At 46.8% G+C, this 12,933-nt stretch overlaps 1 protein-coding gene across 33 annotated transcripts in view; it reads left to right on the forward strand.

The window, feature by feature from the left end:
* The window catches only part of STK33 (serine/threonine kinase 33), a 151,433-nt gene that overhangs the window by 20,106 nt on the left and 118,394 nt on the right, over window positions 1-12,933 (forward strand). The window lies entirely within an intron of this gene.

Genomic DNA, 12,933 nt, shown 5'->3' on the forward strand with positions numbered 1-12,933 from the left:
CATGATTTTATTTTAGTGTTTTGCTACATACCTACCATGTACCGAATGGGGATTTCTTGTTCATAGGATAGATGTAGTTTTAACTTTATAAGAAAGCGTCAGACTGTTTCCTGAAGTGATTGTACCAGTTTGTATTCTCAGCAGCAGCATGAGAAGGTTCTTGTTCTACATCTTCCGTAATATTGGTTTTGTTGGTCTTTTTAATTTTAACTTCTGTGAAAGGCGTGTAGAAGTGTCTTATAGTTTTACTTTGCATTTACCTAATGATTTCGTGAATTTTTTTGTTTGTGTTTTTGGTCTTTTTAGGGCTGCATTCGCGGCATAGGAAGGTTCCCAGGCTGGGGGTCCAGGCAGAGCTGTAGCCACCGACGCCACAGCCACAGCAGCCTGGATCTGAAGCACATCTGTGACCTACACCACGGTTCACAGCAACGCCAGATCCTTAACCCACTGAGCGGGGCCAGGAATCAAACCTGAGTCCTCATGGATGGATACTAGTCAGATTCCTTTCTGCTGAGCCACGGTGGGAACTCCAATTTCATGAATTTTCTCATATGCTTATTGGCCATTTGCTCATCTTTTGTAAGATATTTGTTCTTTTGCCTGTTTTGTGATGGGTTATGTTTTTATTATTGAGTTATAGGCGTTCTTTATAATTCTGGATACAAGTCCTTTGTTAAAAACATGTATTATATAAATATTTTCTCCCAGTCTGTGGCTTGCCTATTCATTTTCTTACTGGTATTTTTTGAGGAGCAGAAGTTTTTAGTTTTGATAAAATCTAATCTAAAAACTAGATTTATCGACTCTCTCCTGTGATTAGTGTGTTCCATGTTCTTTCTAAGAAACCCTTAACTTATCTGAAAGTCATGAAAATATTCTCTCTTTTCTCCTAAAATCTTTTTATTTTTAGCTTTCACATTTATACATATCATTCATTTCAAGTTAATGTTTATATGTTGTGGAAGACAGGAATTAAAGTTAAAGAGTATTTTTCCATATGAATAGGCAGTTGTTTCCGACTTTTCTAATTCACCGTTACTTTGTCGCACTTGTTGAAAATCAGTTAATCTCTGTTCTGTTTCGGCGGTTCGTCTCTCCTTACCCCAGTTCTGCAGTCTCTTTCTTACCGTAGCTCTGTGTTGCATCTTGAAGCCAGTTTTTTCTTTTTCAAGATTATTTTGACTTTCTGGGACCTTTGTCTTTACAAATACATTCTGGAATCTGCAGAGAATCACAGAACAGACCTTGGTAAATCCTTGCCTTGTGATTTTACTGAGGCATCACCTGGTGGATCTTTAGAAAATACTCCTGCTGAGAACTGGGCTTCATTCTTTTTGAACTTTGTATCTTTCAATTTCTGAAAAGGAAACTTATACCAATAAATACTTTTCTTTAGGTCTTTGCCTAAGTACCTAAGTTGCCTTGTCTCTTTTGAATCTTTGGTAGAACTGAACTGCTACTGTTTCAATCTTAAGAAATACAAGGATTGATTGAGTACAAGAAAAATAAGAAGGTAACACAGCAAGCATATCCTTAGGTGCATCTGCAGAGGAGGTGTGAGAGAGTGAGCTTTTCCTCTGCAGCATCGAAATTGTCCTCCCTTCTGCTGTATCACATGCTCGAGACAGGTGGGTATCAGGGACTTCTTCAGGGACGTCATTTTATGGCACTGTGCTTAGTGAAATATCACGTACTGTAATGGAGAGGCTGCATCGCTTTTATATTTCCAGATAAACTTGACCTTTTCGAAAACTTCAAAGCAGCCAATTTTTGCTGTTATCTTCAAATACTATATGCTTTAATCGTGTTAGGTTTCTTGGTGACTTTAAATTATAGAGAGAAGTGTTCTATGGTACATATGCTATTTTTCTAGAATTTACTTAACCGCATTGTAGTATTCATTTTTGTAAGTATTTCCGAGTTGCAGCTTTACACATATAAAACATTACCCACAATTTATGCTTCCAATTACATAGGTCGGTCCTTTTATCTCTTGTAGTAAATACATGGAAATGTTGTGACTAAGATCTTAGAGGAACTTTTATGTCATTTTAATAGGTTTGCGTTGGTATGGAATAACTGAATTGCAACTTTTTATTTCAATTTAGAGTGTTCACAGAATAAAAAAATTGGAATTAACCGAACTGAATTAGGGTGCCTCAGGACAGTGATGGAAATAACTAAGAACCATATTCATTTGATTAGAGTGATCGTATTGCTTTATGGAAAAACAAGCCATTTTTCTGGACGATAACTATTTGCGGTAAAGGGGAACCCAGGAATTAGAGATCCTTTTCCAATTCTATTGGCTTTTCTTTCAGCTGAAAATAATTACAGATGTGACTTTCCTTGGAAAAAGAGTCGCAAGTTATGTTACTCACTTGGTGGGAAGGCATCGTTTGTTGTTAATTGGACACGCGGTTCTAGAGCCCGCGGAATGTGCCTTTCAATAGTTAGGACTCTGCACCGTCCGCCCCGTCCGCGAGTAAGTGCGTGGTAGGGACGGGCCACACGTGCGATTCGGGTTTAGTGGGCAGCGAGGCAGACGCTGTGCCTGCCGTGGACACGGGCGCGAGAGGGGCCCGCCGGGCTGGAGCTGCAGGTGTCTGTGTTTGAAGGCGCGTGTGGCGGTTTCCACCAGGCTTTGCCCCGGGACAACAGCAGCTTCCGCGTGTTTCCCCAGATGTCACCTGCGTCGAGTTCGCTCGTTCTGTCCTGTGGATACAGGCAGAGCCCACGCGTTTCTGCAGATGGAAGGGCCGACTGCACTGGGGCTGCCCTGGTGCGTTAGAGCCTAACCCAAGGAAGGGCCGGCCTGCCGGGATCTGACTTTTCTTCACATCCTTGAAATGATGACTGACCTGCAGTCACAATCTCTTCTAAGCACCAGTGGGAACAACCAGTGATTCTGCATCACTTGCCTCTCTGAGGTTCGGTGAGGTAGACGCTGTTATTTTCCCGTTTCACGGTGGGCAGAGGGGCCGGAGACGATCCTTACACAGCCAGAAAGGGGCAGCGCTGAGCTTAGAGAGTCTGCTCCTAAACCTATTCTGTGACGCCTGGCTGGACCGTATTAAGAAATCCCAAGTACATGTCATCCAGTGTTTTAAACATCACTTTCACAGCGTCCTGACTTTGACACCGCTAACTGCACTGGAGGGCTGGCCGAGAAGCCTGGTCAGTAATTTCTCTAGTTTCCACTAGAGGTCAGTCTATCACCTGGTGATAGAAACGCGACCCCCTCTGTCTGTCTCCTTGGAAGGGCAGAATTTCAAGTATATTGAAGAAGTGTGACGGGAAAGACTTGGCTGGTGGACTCACTTCGGAATTGTAGATATAATCAGAGGGTCATCGTGATGGTCATAAAAGCATGGATGACCAGCACAAGACCCAGTGCTGGCTCCAGCGATGGCCACGGTGCCCTGCGCCGTGATGTCCAGCCCAGAAAAGGCTGATGGCCCCGGCCCTTCCTTATGGCCTCTGAACTGACCACGCGTTAAACGCCAAGCGAGTCTCGGGTTCCGAGTGCCCCAACTTCCTCTTCTGGATGCATTTAATTCCGTCAGGGACGTGGAGTATGCCCTGCGCGCGATGAAATAGTGCCCTTGTCTCGTGTTCACTGATTGATACTCTGGTGATCGTAAGGCCACAAGGTCTCAGCATTTTTTTTTTTTTTTTTTTTTTGTCTTTTTGCTTTTTCTAGGGCCGCTCCCACAGCATATGGAGGTTCTCAGTCTAGGGGTCGAATCGGAGCTGTAGCCGCCGACCTAAGCCAGAGCCACAGCACCGCGGGATCCGAGCCGCGTCTGCGACCCACACCACAGCTCACGGCAACGCCAGATCCTTAACCCACTGAGCAAGGCCAGGGATCGAACCCTCAACCTCACGGTTCCTAGTCGGATTCGTTAACCACTGCGCCACGACGGGAACTCCAAGGCCTCAGCATTTTTAAAAGCAGCCTAGAGACGTGTTTCCTGGCGCTCCGGTGTTAGAAACAGCAAACAGCGAGGTTTTGAGTTCGGATGCAGCAGCTGAGAACCGTCCTTTGGGAGCAGCGTCAGAAGGCAGCGTCCGCGGTTGGCAAGGGGGGTGGTGTTTTGGAGGATCACGTACGCTTATTGCGGGTGTTTGGCACGGTCCCGCGGGTAGAGTGACTTCTCCGTTGACCGGTGATGGTAGTTACATGTCAGCGAATGGCTCTGGCTGCCGTAGGTGAAGTAAGGCCTCTTGGGCAGCCTTCAAACGCGGAGACACAGTCGGACTTGACCTGAGAGTCGTCACGTGGAGCCGGAGGTCCCCACGCAGAAGAGGAAGCTGGGGAGGAAGGGCACACGGGTGGGCGCCTCCGCGCAGCCGACGGGTCTGGGGGGCTGGGAGGGGGAGACCCAGGGCTGGCTGGTAGAACGAGGGGGCCCCCGGGGGCAGGAGCAGGCAGGATGTTGGGGTTCCAGGTCGGCAGGTGGCATCTGAGACCCGAGAATTCTTCAAGGGCAGCGGGAGAGGATAAGAGAACATGCAAGTCGGAGTTGACGGCGGCCGATTCCAGCGGTGCTCTTCCCTGGCGGGGGCTCAAAGAGGCTTTCTTTTGTTTTGTTTGGCTTTTTAGGGCCGCACCTGCAGCACATGGACGTTCCCAGACTAGGGGCTGAATCGGAGCTGCAGCTGCCGGCCTGCACCACAGCCACGGCAGCGCAGGATCTGAGCTGCATCTGTGACCCGCACCACAGCTCCTGCCAATGCCGGACCCCTAACCCACTGAGTGAGGCCAGGGATCAAACCCGTGTCATCATGGGTACTAGTCGGGTTCGTCACCACTGAGCCATGATGGGCACTCCTCAGGGAGTTTCTGTAACCTGCCTGGAGTCCTGTAGCTTGTAAATAGTACAACTGGTGTTTGAACTCAGAGCTTTCTGATGAAACTATGAAACTCTGCTTCCTGATGCATAAGGTTTTTTTTTTTTTTTTTTTCTGCCCCAGTTTTATGCTGCCTGCAGCGTAGGGATGGTCATAGGCTTACATCCAGTGGGAAATTAACCCCGCAGGTAAACCCCAATTATAACAAAGTAAAGGGTTATAACTTCCAGGGAGATGGAGGTGGGGATGCTTTTGTTAAAAACGTGAAGTTTTTTCATCTTTGCCTGTAAATCACCATAAAGGCCTGTCTGCTCGTCGTGTGGTAGTGATTAGAGGGGGCAGACCTGTCCCTTGTCCGTCTCACTACTTTGTTGTTTTTTTCCCCCGCTCCTAAAATCCACTAATTATCTTACTAGGTGTTCTCTCTGTCGCCTTGGTTTTTCACAAATGACACTACTGGAGGTGCCCTCTCAAGGACTTTCTAGAGTCTTAATAGGAAGAGCACTGGGCCAACCTAAAAGGAAGTTTGGGGATCACTAATTTGGTCTGCCAGTATACTTTTGCCACTTTATTTTTACACCTGCAGGCAGCAGTGCTTCTGAGACCTTTTAGTCCTTTAAAGATTGCTTTGATCCAGGATCTCTTTCTGCTTGGGATATGTTTTTGAAGGGATGAGGACAGAATGTCAGCTTTCTTCTCCCAAAGGCACCGTTGCTGAATTTCCCCTGTAATCTAGGGCTTTCATCATTTCCTCCGTGTTGATGGAGGCACTAGACCTGGGGAATAGCATTTATCTTTTGTTTTTTGACCTACGCGACTGGTAAATGTTGAAAGGGCCATCAGCTAAGATGCTTTTAATAAGGCCCTCTTTTCTTGTGGTCTAGCCAGGGTCTAGCTGTGGTCAACTGCAAAAGTGTTTCCCAAGTTCACTTCCTTTTTTTCGTCTGAAGTTGCTGGAAGGCTCCTTGGGAAGAGCACGTGCACAAGCCGTACGAGGGCGAAAAGCAAACGGAAAGTTCTTTTCTTGGTACAGCTTTTAATCTCCTGGGTAAAACTTTGGTTTATTTTGACAAAAGAGTGCAGAATTCTTAACCGAGCAGTGCAATGGAACACTAAATCCACAAGTGCCAGAGTTCTCTTCGAAGCCGTGCGCAGAATTCTGTAAGGCCGAGTGTCTGCTTCCTTCCAAGAGGCGTTTGGGATCGAATTGACTCATCCCTCGACTGCCCAGCCTCAGCCCTCTCTTCCACTTGCTGCCTCCTGGAGAAGGAGGACATTTCCTAGGAATCCCTGTGGGCATCTGTGAGCCACTTGGCACCTTTGCCCGTCCCCTCTGCTCACCGGCCTTTGCGCTCATTTCCACGCTTGCTCTCTCATGTCCTACAGCGAAAGCCGTGTTTTATCAATATCAGTCTGATCACGTCACTCTTAAAGCTCAGTCATTACCTTTATTGCTCTTGGGACAACGCCTCAAATGCTTAGCGTAGATCACAGAGTCCGCCTGGGGTCGCCCCCTCTGCCCGTCAGTGTCGCGCTTCTTCGCAGCAGGCCCTGCGACCCTCTTCAGTTTCCGCAGCGCGTCCACCTTCCTTCCTGGGTCCTCCCTTTGGGAGTCATGCTTCGCAGGTGACCGCGTGCTGTGCCTCAGACCTCTGCTCGGGTGTCGCTCTTCCAGAGAAGTCCCCGTGCGGTCCCGTCCCTTTTCATCACCCAGTTAATCGCAACATCTCCTCCGTGCTGTTATTGTCGGAGGGTCAGTGTCTTCCTTTTGCGGACTCTCCCTTAGCTCTGTGTGCCGTCTGAGAACCTGGAGCTTCAGGCACCAGGTAGGGAATGCACTAGAAATCTGATAAGTACAGCATGGCTGATGCTGAAAAAGGCCGTAGGTGTTGAAGGCTGGTCCTGCCCGTCCCAAAGGGGCAGATTCTCTGTTGCATTGTGCTGACCTGCTCCAGCTGCAGGAGGTGCCATTAGTTTCATTCATATATTCACTTCTCATCCCTCAAAGCATGATCTTGGATTATGGTTACAGGCTGGGCTAGCGTCACCTTTTCTGCATAAACCCTTGAGAGGGCTTGAGCTTGGGCCACCGACTCAGACAGCTGAGGTACTCTTTCGGTACCATTTGCATCCCTTCTCACCAGACGACTTTGGTAGGTTCCATGTCAAATGGACCCCAACAGATTTCCCTACCTTTGCATCCCAGTGAACCCTCCCTTCAGAAGGCCTCTTGGCTTTGCATACCAACAAGAAAGGTAATTTTAAGTTGGGTGCCCAGGAAAGGTCCTCTTATGCTCTCATAGATTGTGGGTACTTCCTCATTTTGCAGTCTGTCACGAAGAGAGGCAACTTCGTGACTTTACAAAATAAATACAATTGGCTTCAAGGAGACGTCTGACTCTCCCCATACTGAGAAGCAACTCAGAGAGTTTCTAGCTAAATAATTTAATCCATACCTCTTGGGCACTCTGTCTAATCTCTGCTATAGCAGCTGCCTTTTCACTGACTTATTGATCTATCCTTCCTGCGATTATCTGTTTAAATGCCCATGTTCCTCACTGTAACATAAGCTCCAAGAGGACTGGAACTCTTTCGACTTTCTCGACCGACTTATCTTTAGTGCTCTCACAGTTCTTTGCGCGTCGGTGGCGTTCCACGCATGCTTTATGAGTGAATGATTGTAAATTTCCCAAAGTAGAATTCTCATAGTGACCGTTACTTTTAAACATTCAGAAGATTTTAGAAAAGTAAAGGCATGTTCACTAGTTCTTATCATGGAACAAAGTTAAAGTCACCAACAGAATGAAAACCAAAGAAAAACTGATGAAACTAGGAAAGGGCTAAGTTCCAAGGTAGGGGCTAGTGTCTGAAGTTTATGGATCGAATCAAAGGAAGATGCTAAAACCTGATACTACGTCTCTAGATTGTTAGCGATGCACACTTCAGTGAAACGGGGCTGTCCTTTAAGTTGGGTCAGGCCATGAGAAAACGGGAGAGTTTCCAAGGGAGCCAGTTCCGTTTCTTAGAGCGGAGGGAGAAATCAGGCCAAGGAAGCAGTTTCCGTTTACACTTGACTCCTAACCTGTGAGGAAGTAAGGGGAAGAAGACAGTGAGCTTTGTGTAAGGTGGCCAGAATCAAATGAACAGAAATGAATAAGCAGTAAGTTAGCAAGCCAGAGTTGGCTAAAGTGCTTAACTCGAAGCATCATTTCAGATTAAGAATTACTTGGGGAAACAAATTCCAGAAAAATACCTCTATAGTCACTGACATAATTTGAAGGGAACATAGAATTTTTCACAGTTGGAATTCAGGAAATCAGGGCAGTCACTCACTAGTGGTGAGAACCACAGGATGGGAGACTTTGGAGCTCTTGGCGGCCTTGTTTCCGGCCTCGCGAAGGAGGTTAGTTAGTCTGTGATAGGAGGAGCCAAGTCAACACGCAGAAGAAGAAAGACAAGATGAGAGACACACTCCTGGTTGAGATAGACAGGCCTGGCGGTGGTGTTCAAAGCCCTGCTTCTAGTTATCCTACGGGCCAGCTGCTCGTGCACTTTCTGGAGTTCTGTGAGGTACTCTGGTGTCCTTTCAGCACGTTCCTTTTATCTAAGCCAGTTCGAGGTAGGCTTCTGCCATGAGTGTGTGGCTAAAAGTTCTGTCTAATATAACATAGGTCACAAAGGCAGGCGGAGAAGATCCAACATATATGCATTATTGGTGTGCCTAGTAAAGAGAGCAGAACAAATGAGCAGAAAAAACACACACACATATGTACGCACATATTATCTATCTATCTATCTCCATATGTTTAGGAGAAAAAACCTTCAGAGACGCAGGAAAGTCATGATCTGTAGACCCAAAGGACAGACAGTTCCAGGAGAAGTGGAGACGGGGATCAATGCCCAGCAAGCACGTATTAGTGAAGCCAGGTGCTTCACGGTTAAGAAAGGGGCCTTACAGCCTCCAGGCAGAAAAAGCCAGTTACCCTTGGGGGATGATCAGACTGGCCTCAGATATCTCGGTAACAGTCTAGCAGTGGCTTGTGCATAAAGGTAACCTGCTATTCTCAAACGTTCGAAGATCTAGTTCCCGAAAACTGCCCCATGAGTGAAATTAGTCTGCTAAATGATAAACAAGGAGAAAGAACGGGGGCTGGAGAAGCAGGGGTATGAAAGGCTTGGTAGGGTGTGTGGAATCCACTTAGATATGGAACTGAGTCAGATCTCAATAATTATGTATCGTATGAAAACAGAAGTAAGTATAAAGGCTGTACAGCCAATAATGAAAAAAGTAATTAAATGACAAATACAAGGTGAGGAAGATGGACGAGATAAAGGTACGTGGAGGTGTGTGAACTCTTTCTTAGTGGAGAGAGTCGGAGAAAATCCGCAGACGTAGCTCGAGGTTGATGCACTTACTGGCCGGAGTCCTGGCACTGCCACATCCCAGCTGGGTAGCCTCGGGTCATTTTAAACCTCCTCCGTTGCCACAGTCTCCATCTGTATCACGACAGTAATGACCCTCCCCACTGCCTAAGCTGGCTGGGAAGAGCCGATGCAGTCGCGTGTGTGGAGTGCTCAGAGTAGTGTCTGGCTCTGAGTAAGCACTCAGGTGAAATTGCCTATTAATTATTACTTGAAGGAGAAAATAAGAGCAAATAGTTTTATAATCGGGACAGCGAAGGTCTTCCCAAGTGTAACTGTAAACCCAGAGACCATTAAGGAGAAGAGTAATCGTGTGGCCTCGTAAAAAGTGAGGGCCTTTGCTTGGCAAAATCGCCACGGTAAGAATCAATGAACAGATACTCAAGTGGAGAAGAATAATTGCAAGATGTTTGACAGAAGAAGGATTGCTGTTGTTAATATCCAGGGATCACTAAAAAATCAACGAGAAAATATGAGCAACCCAGTATAAAATGGGTAATCCATGTGAACAAACATTTAATGGAAAAATAAAAATTGGAAAAGATAACAGTCTTATAAGAGGTAGGAATTAAAATGGGATGCCATTTTTTATCTGTAAGATCAACAACGATGAAAACCTTTGAAAATACCAAAGGGTGGAAAGGATGCGATGAAAGAGGCATTGTTAGATCCTTTCCTTCCATCCAGCCTTCCTTCCATCCATCCACCCATCCATCCAGCCTTCCTTCCATCCATCCACCCAGCCAGCCTTCCTTCCATCCATCCACCCATCCATCCAGCCTTCCTTCCATCCATCCACCCAGCCAGCCTTCCTTCCATCCATCCACCCATCCATCCATCCAGCCTTCCATCCATCCAGCCTTCCTTCCATCCAGCCTTCCTTCCATCCAGCCTTCCATCCATCCATCCAGCCATCCATCCAGCCTTCCTTCCATCCATCCACCCATCCATCCATCCAGCCTTCCATCCATCCACCAATCCATCCATCCAGCCTTCCATCCATCCAGCCTTCCTTCCATCCAGCCTTCCATCCATCCATCCCCAGCCAGCCATCCATCCAGCCATCCAGCCTTCCTTCCATCCATCCACCCAGCCAGCCTTCCTTCCATCCAGCCTTCCATCCATCCACCCATCCATCCATCCAGCCTTCCTTCCATCCATCCACCCAGCCAGCCTTCCTTCCATCCATCCACCCATCCATCCATCCACCCATCCATCCATGCAGCCTTCCTTCCATCCAGCCTTCCATCCATCCATCCATCCATCCATCCATCCATCCATCCATCCATCCAGGCTTCCTTCCATCCACCCATCCATCCACCCATCCATCCATCCAGCCTTCCATCCATCCAGCCTTCCTTCCATCCATCCATCCATCTGTCCATCCTTTCACGGCTGTACCTGTGGCATGGGGAAATTCCCGCACCAGGGGTTGAATTAGAGCTGCATCTGCGACCTGCACCACAGCTTCCGGTAACGCCAGGTCCTTAAGCCACTGAGCGAGGGCGGAGATCACACCTGCATCCTCAGAGAGACTATGTCAGGTTTTTAACCTGCTGAACCACAGTGGGAACTCCTTCATGCCCTTTTTGAGGACGGGTTGGAGTTTATCAGAATTGTAAATGCTCATACATGTTATCTGTGTAGTGCTACTTCTAAGGATATATTTTACAAATACATTTATCTTAGGGTACAAAGGTGTATGTCATGGAGTGTTGCTTATAGCATCGCTTATAGCAGAAACAATTTGAGAGCAATTTACTTGATGTGAGTTTGTTAAATAACTTAAGGTGCTTGTATACCTTGGAATATTATATAGCCACTAAAATAAAAGTTCTCTAAGTACATGTACTGATAATGGAAAAAAAGCCAGGCTATAATATTTATGGGGAAAGTAAGTTATATGAGAACATGGTATGACCTTACTAAAAATAATACATAATTTAGCCTTACATAAATTCATAGAAAATTTCTAGAATATTACACAAGAACCATTAAAACGAGTTCTCTCTGAGATGAAAAATGGGGATGCTATGGGCTTTTATTTGTATTTTATACCCTTTGGACTCTTCCAGTTTTTTATAGCAATCATCTCATTCACAGTAATTTTTTTTTTTTTTGGTCTTTCTGCGTTTTCTAGGGCTGCTCTTGCGGCATATAGAGGCTCCCAGGCTAAGGGGTTGAATCGGAGCTTCCGCTGCCGGCTTATGCTACAGCCACAGCGACGTCGGATCCTTAACCCACTGAGCGAGGCCAGGAATGGCACCCGAAACCTCATGGTTCCTAGTCAGATTCATTAACCACTGTGTCATGACGGGAACTCCTTATTCACAGTAATTTAAAAACAAATGAAAATAGTCTTTGACTAGTGGTGACTGATGACTCTCTTGCTTTTGAAAATGGAATTTAATATTTTGGGGTGAAAATTATTTTGGATAAATAGCAAAACAGATCCATAGGTTTAGCTAACATGTCTCCAGTAGAAATTAAGGAAGCTCCTATTTTGTGTAAATCACTGAACCGAGCGCCCTCGCCGCCTACAGTTACTCCTGCGGAGTAGATCGTGCTCCAGAAATGCTTTAAGTAGAGCCTCGGACATTTCTCCTGGGGGTCAGATGTCCCTAATTAAAACCCGCGAAATGAGACCTGTTCACAAACACTGTGCTCCCTACACGGGCGCTCCTGCGATACCAACCTGGGAACCAGTGCCAAGCGCAGGAGCTGTGCCGTTGCTGAGGCTGTGGATGCAGCCTCTCCAGTCTGTGGGCTTTATGCCTCGGTTATCAGCCTAAGGGCTGCTCGAGATGGGGGGAAATGCGAGGAGGTGTGTGCTGATGGTGGGAAAAGGTCTGGAATGCACGGCCAGCTAGGGCTGGTCAAATGCCGTGTGTGCCAGTGATGCTTAGATTTTACGTCCTCACTCTGCATGTACTGCTTTAAAGGACATTATTTCATGAAGAAGACTGTACTTTCACGGAGCCAAGCAGACCTCAACATTGTCTAAAGTTTGGCCATATGGTTTATACAATCCGTTTAGGAATTAAGATTTTGTTCTTTTTTTCTTTTTTTAAAAAATGTTTTATTTTTATTTTTTTGTCTTTTCTAGGGCCGCACCCACAGCATATGGAGGTTCCCAGGCTAGGGGTTGAATCGGAGCTGTAGCCGCCAGCCTACACCACAGCCACAGCAACGAGGGATCCAAGCCGCGTCTGCAACCTACACCACAGCTCACGGCAATGCCGGGTCCTTAACCTGCAGAGCAGGGCCTCATGGTTCCTAGTCAGATTCATTAACCACTGAGCCATGACGGGAACTCCGAGATTTTTTTTTCTCTTGGAGACTCTGTGACTCTTCAGAAACTTGTGAGCTTGAGACCTTTGAGCAGTGGGAAATGATTGCAGTATGCAGTTGGCCTTGTTTGATTCTAAATACCCATACTGGGAGTTCCCTTTGTGCTCAGCGGTTAACGAACCGGACTAGGATCCATGAGGATACAGGTTCGATCCCTGGCCTCGCTCAGTGGGTTAAGGATCCGTCGCTGCCGTGAGATGTGGTGTAGGTCGCAGATGCGGCTCGGGTCCTGTGTTGCTGTGGCCGTGGTGTAGGCCGGCAGCTTCAGCTCTGATTAGACCCCTGGCCTGGGAAACCTCCATA

Source organism: Sus scrofa, chromosome 9 (genome assembly GCF_054392235.1).
Source record: "Sus scrofa isolate SSC_HxYL_T2T_F1_AM1 chromosome 9, Sscrofa_HxYL_maternal_Yorkshire_Landrace_v2.0, whole genome shotgun sequence".
Classification (NCBI taxonomy): Eukaryota; Metazoa; Chordata; class Mammalia; order Artiodactyla; family Suidae; genus Sus; species Sus scrofa.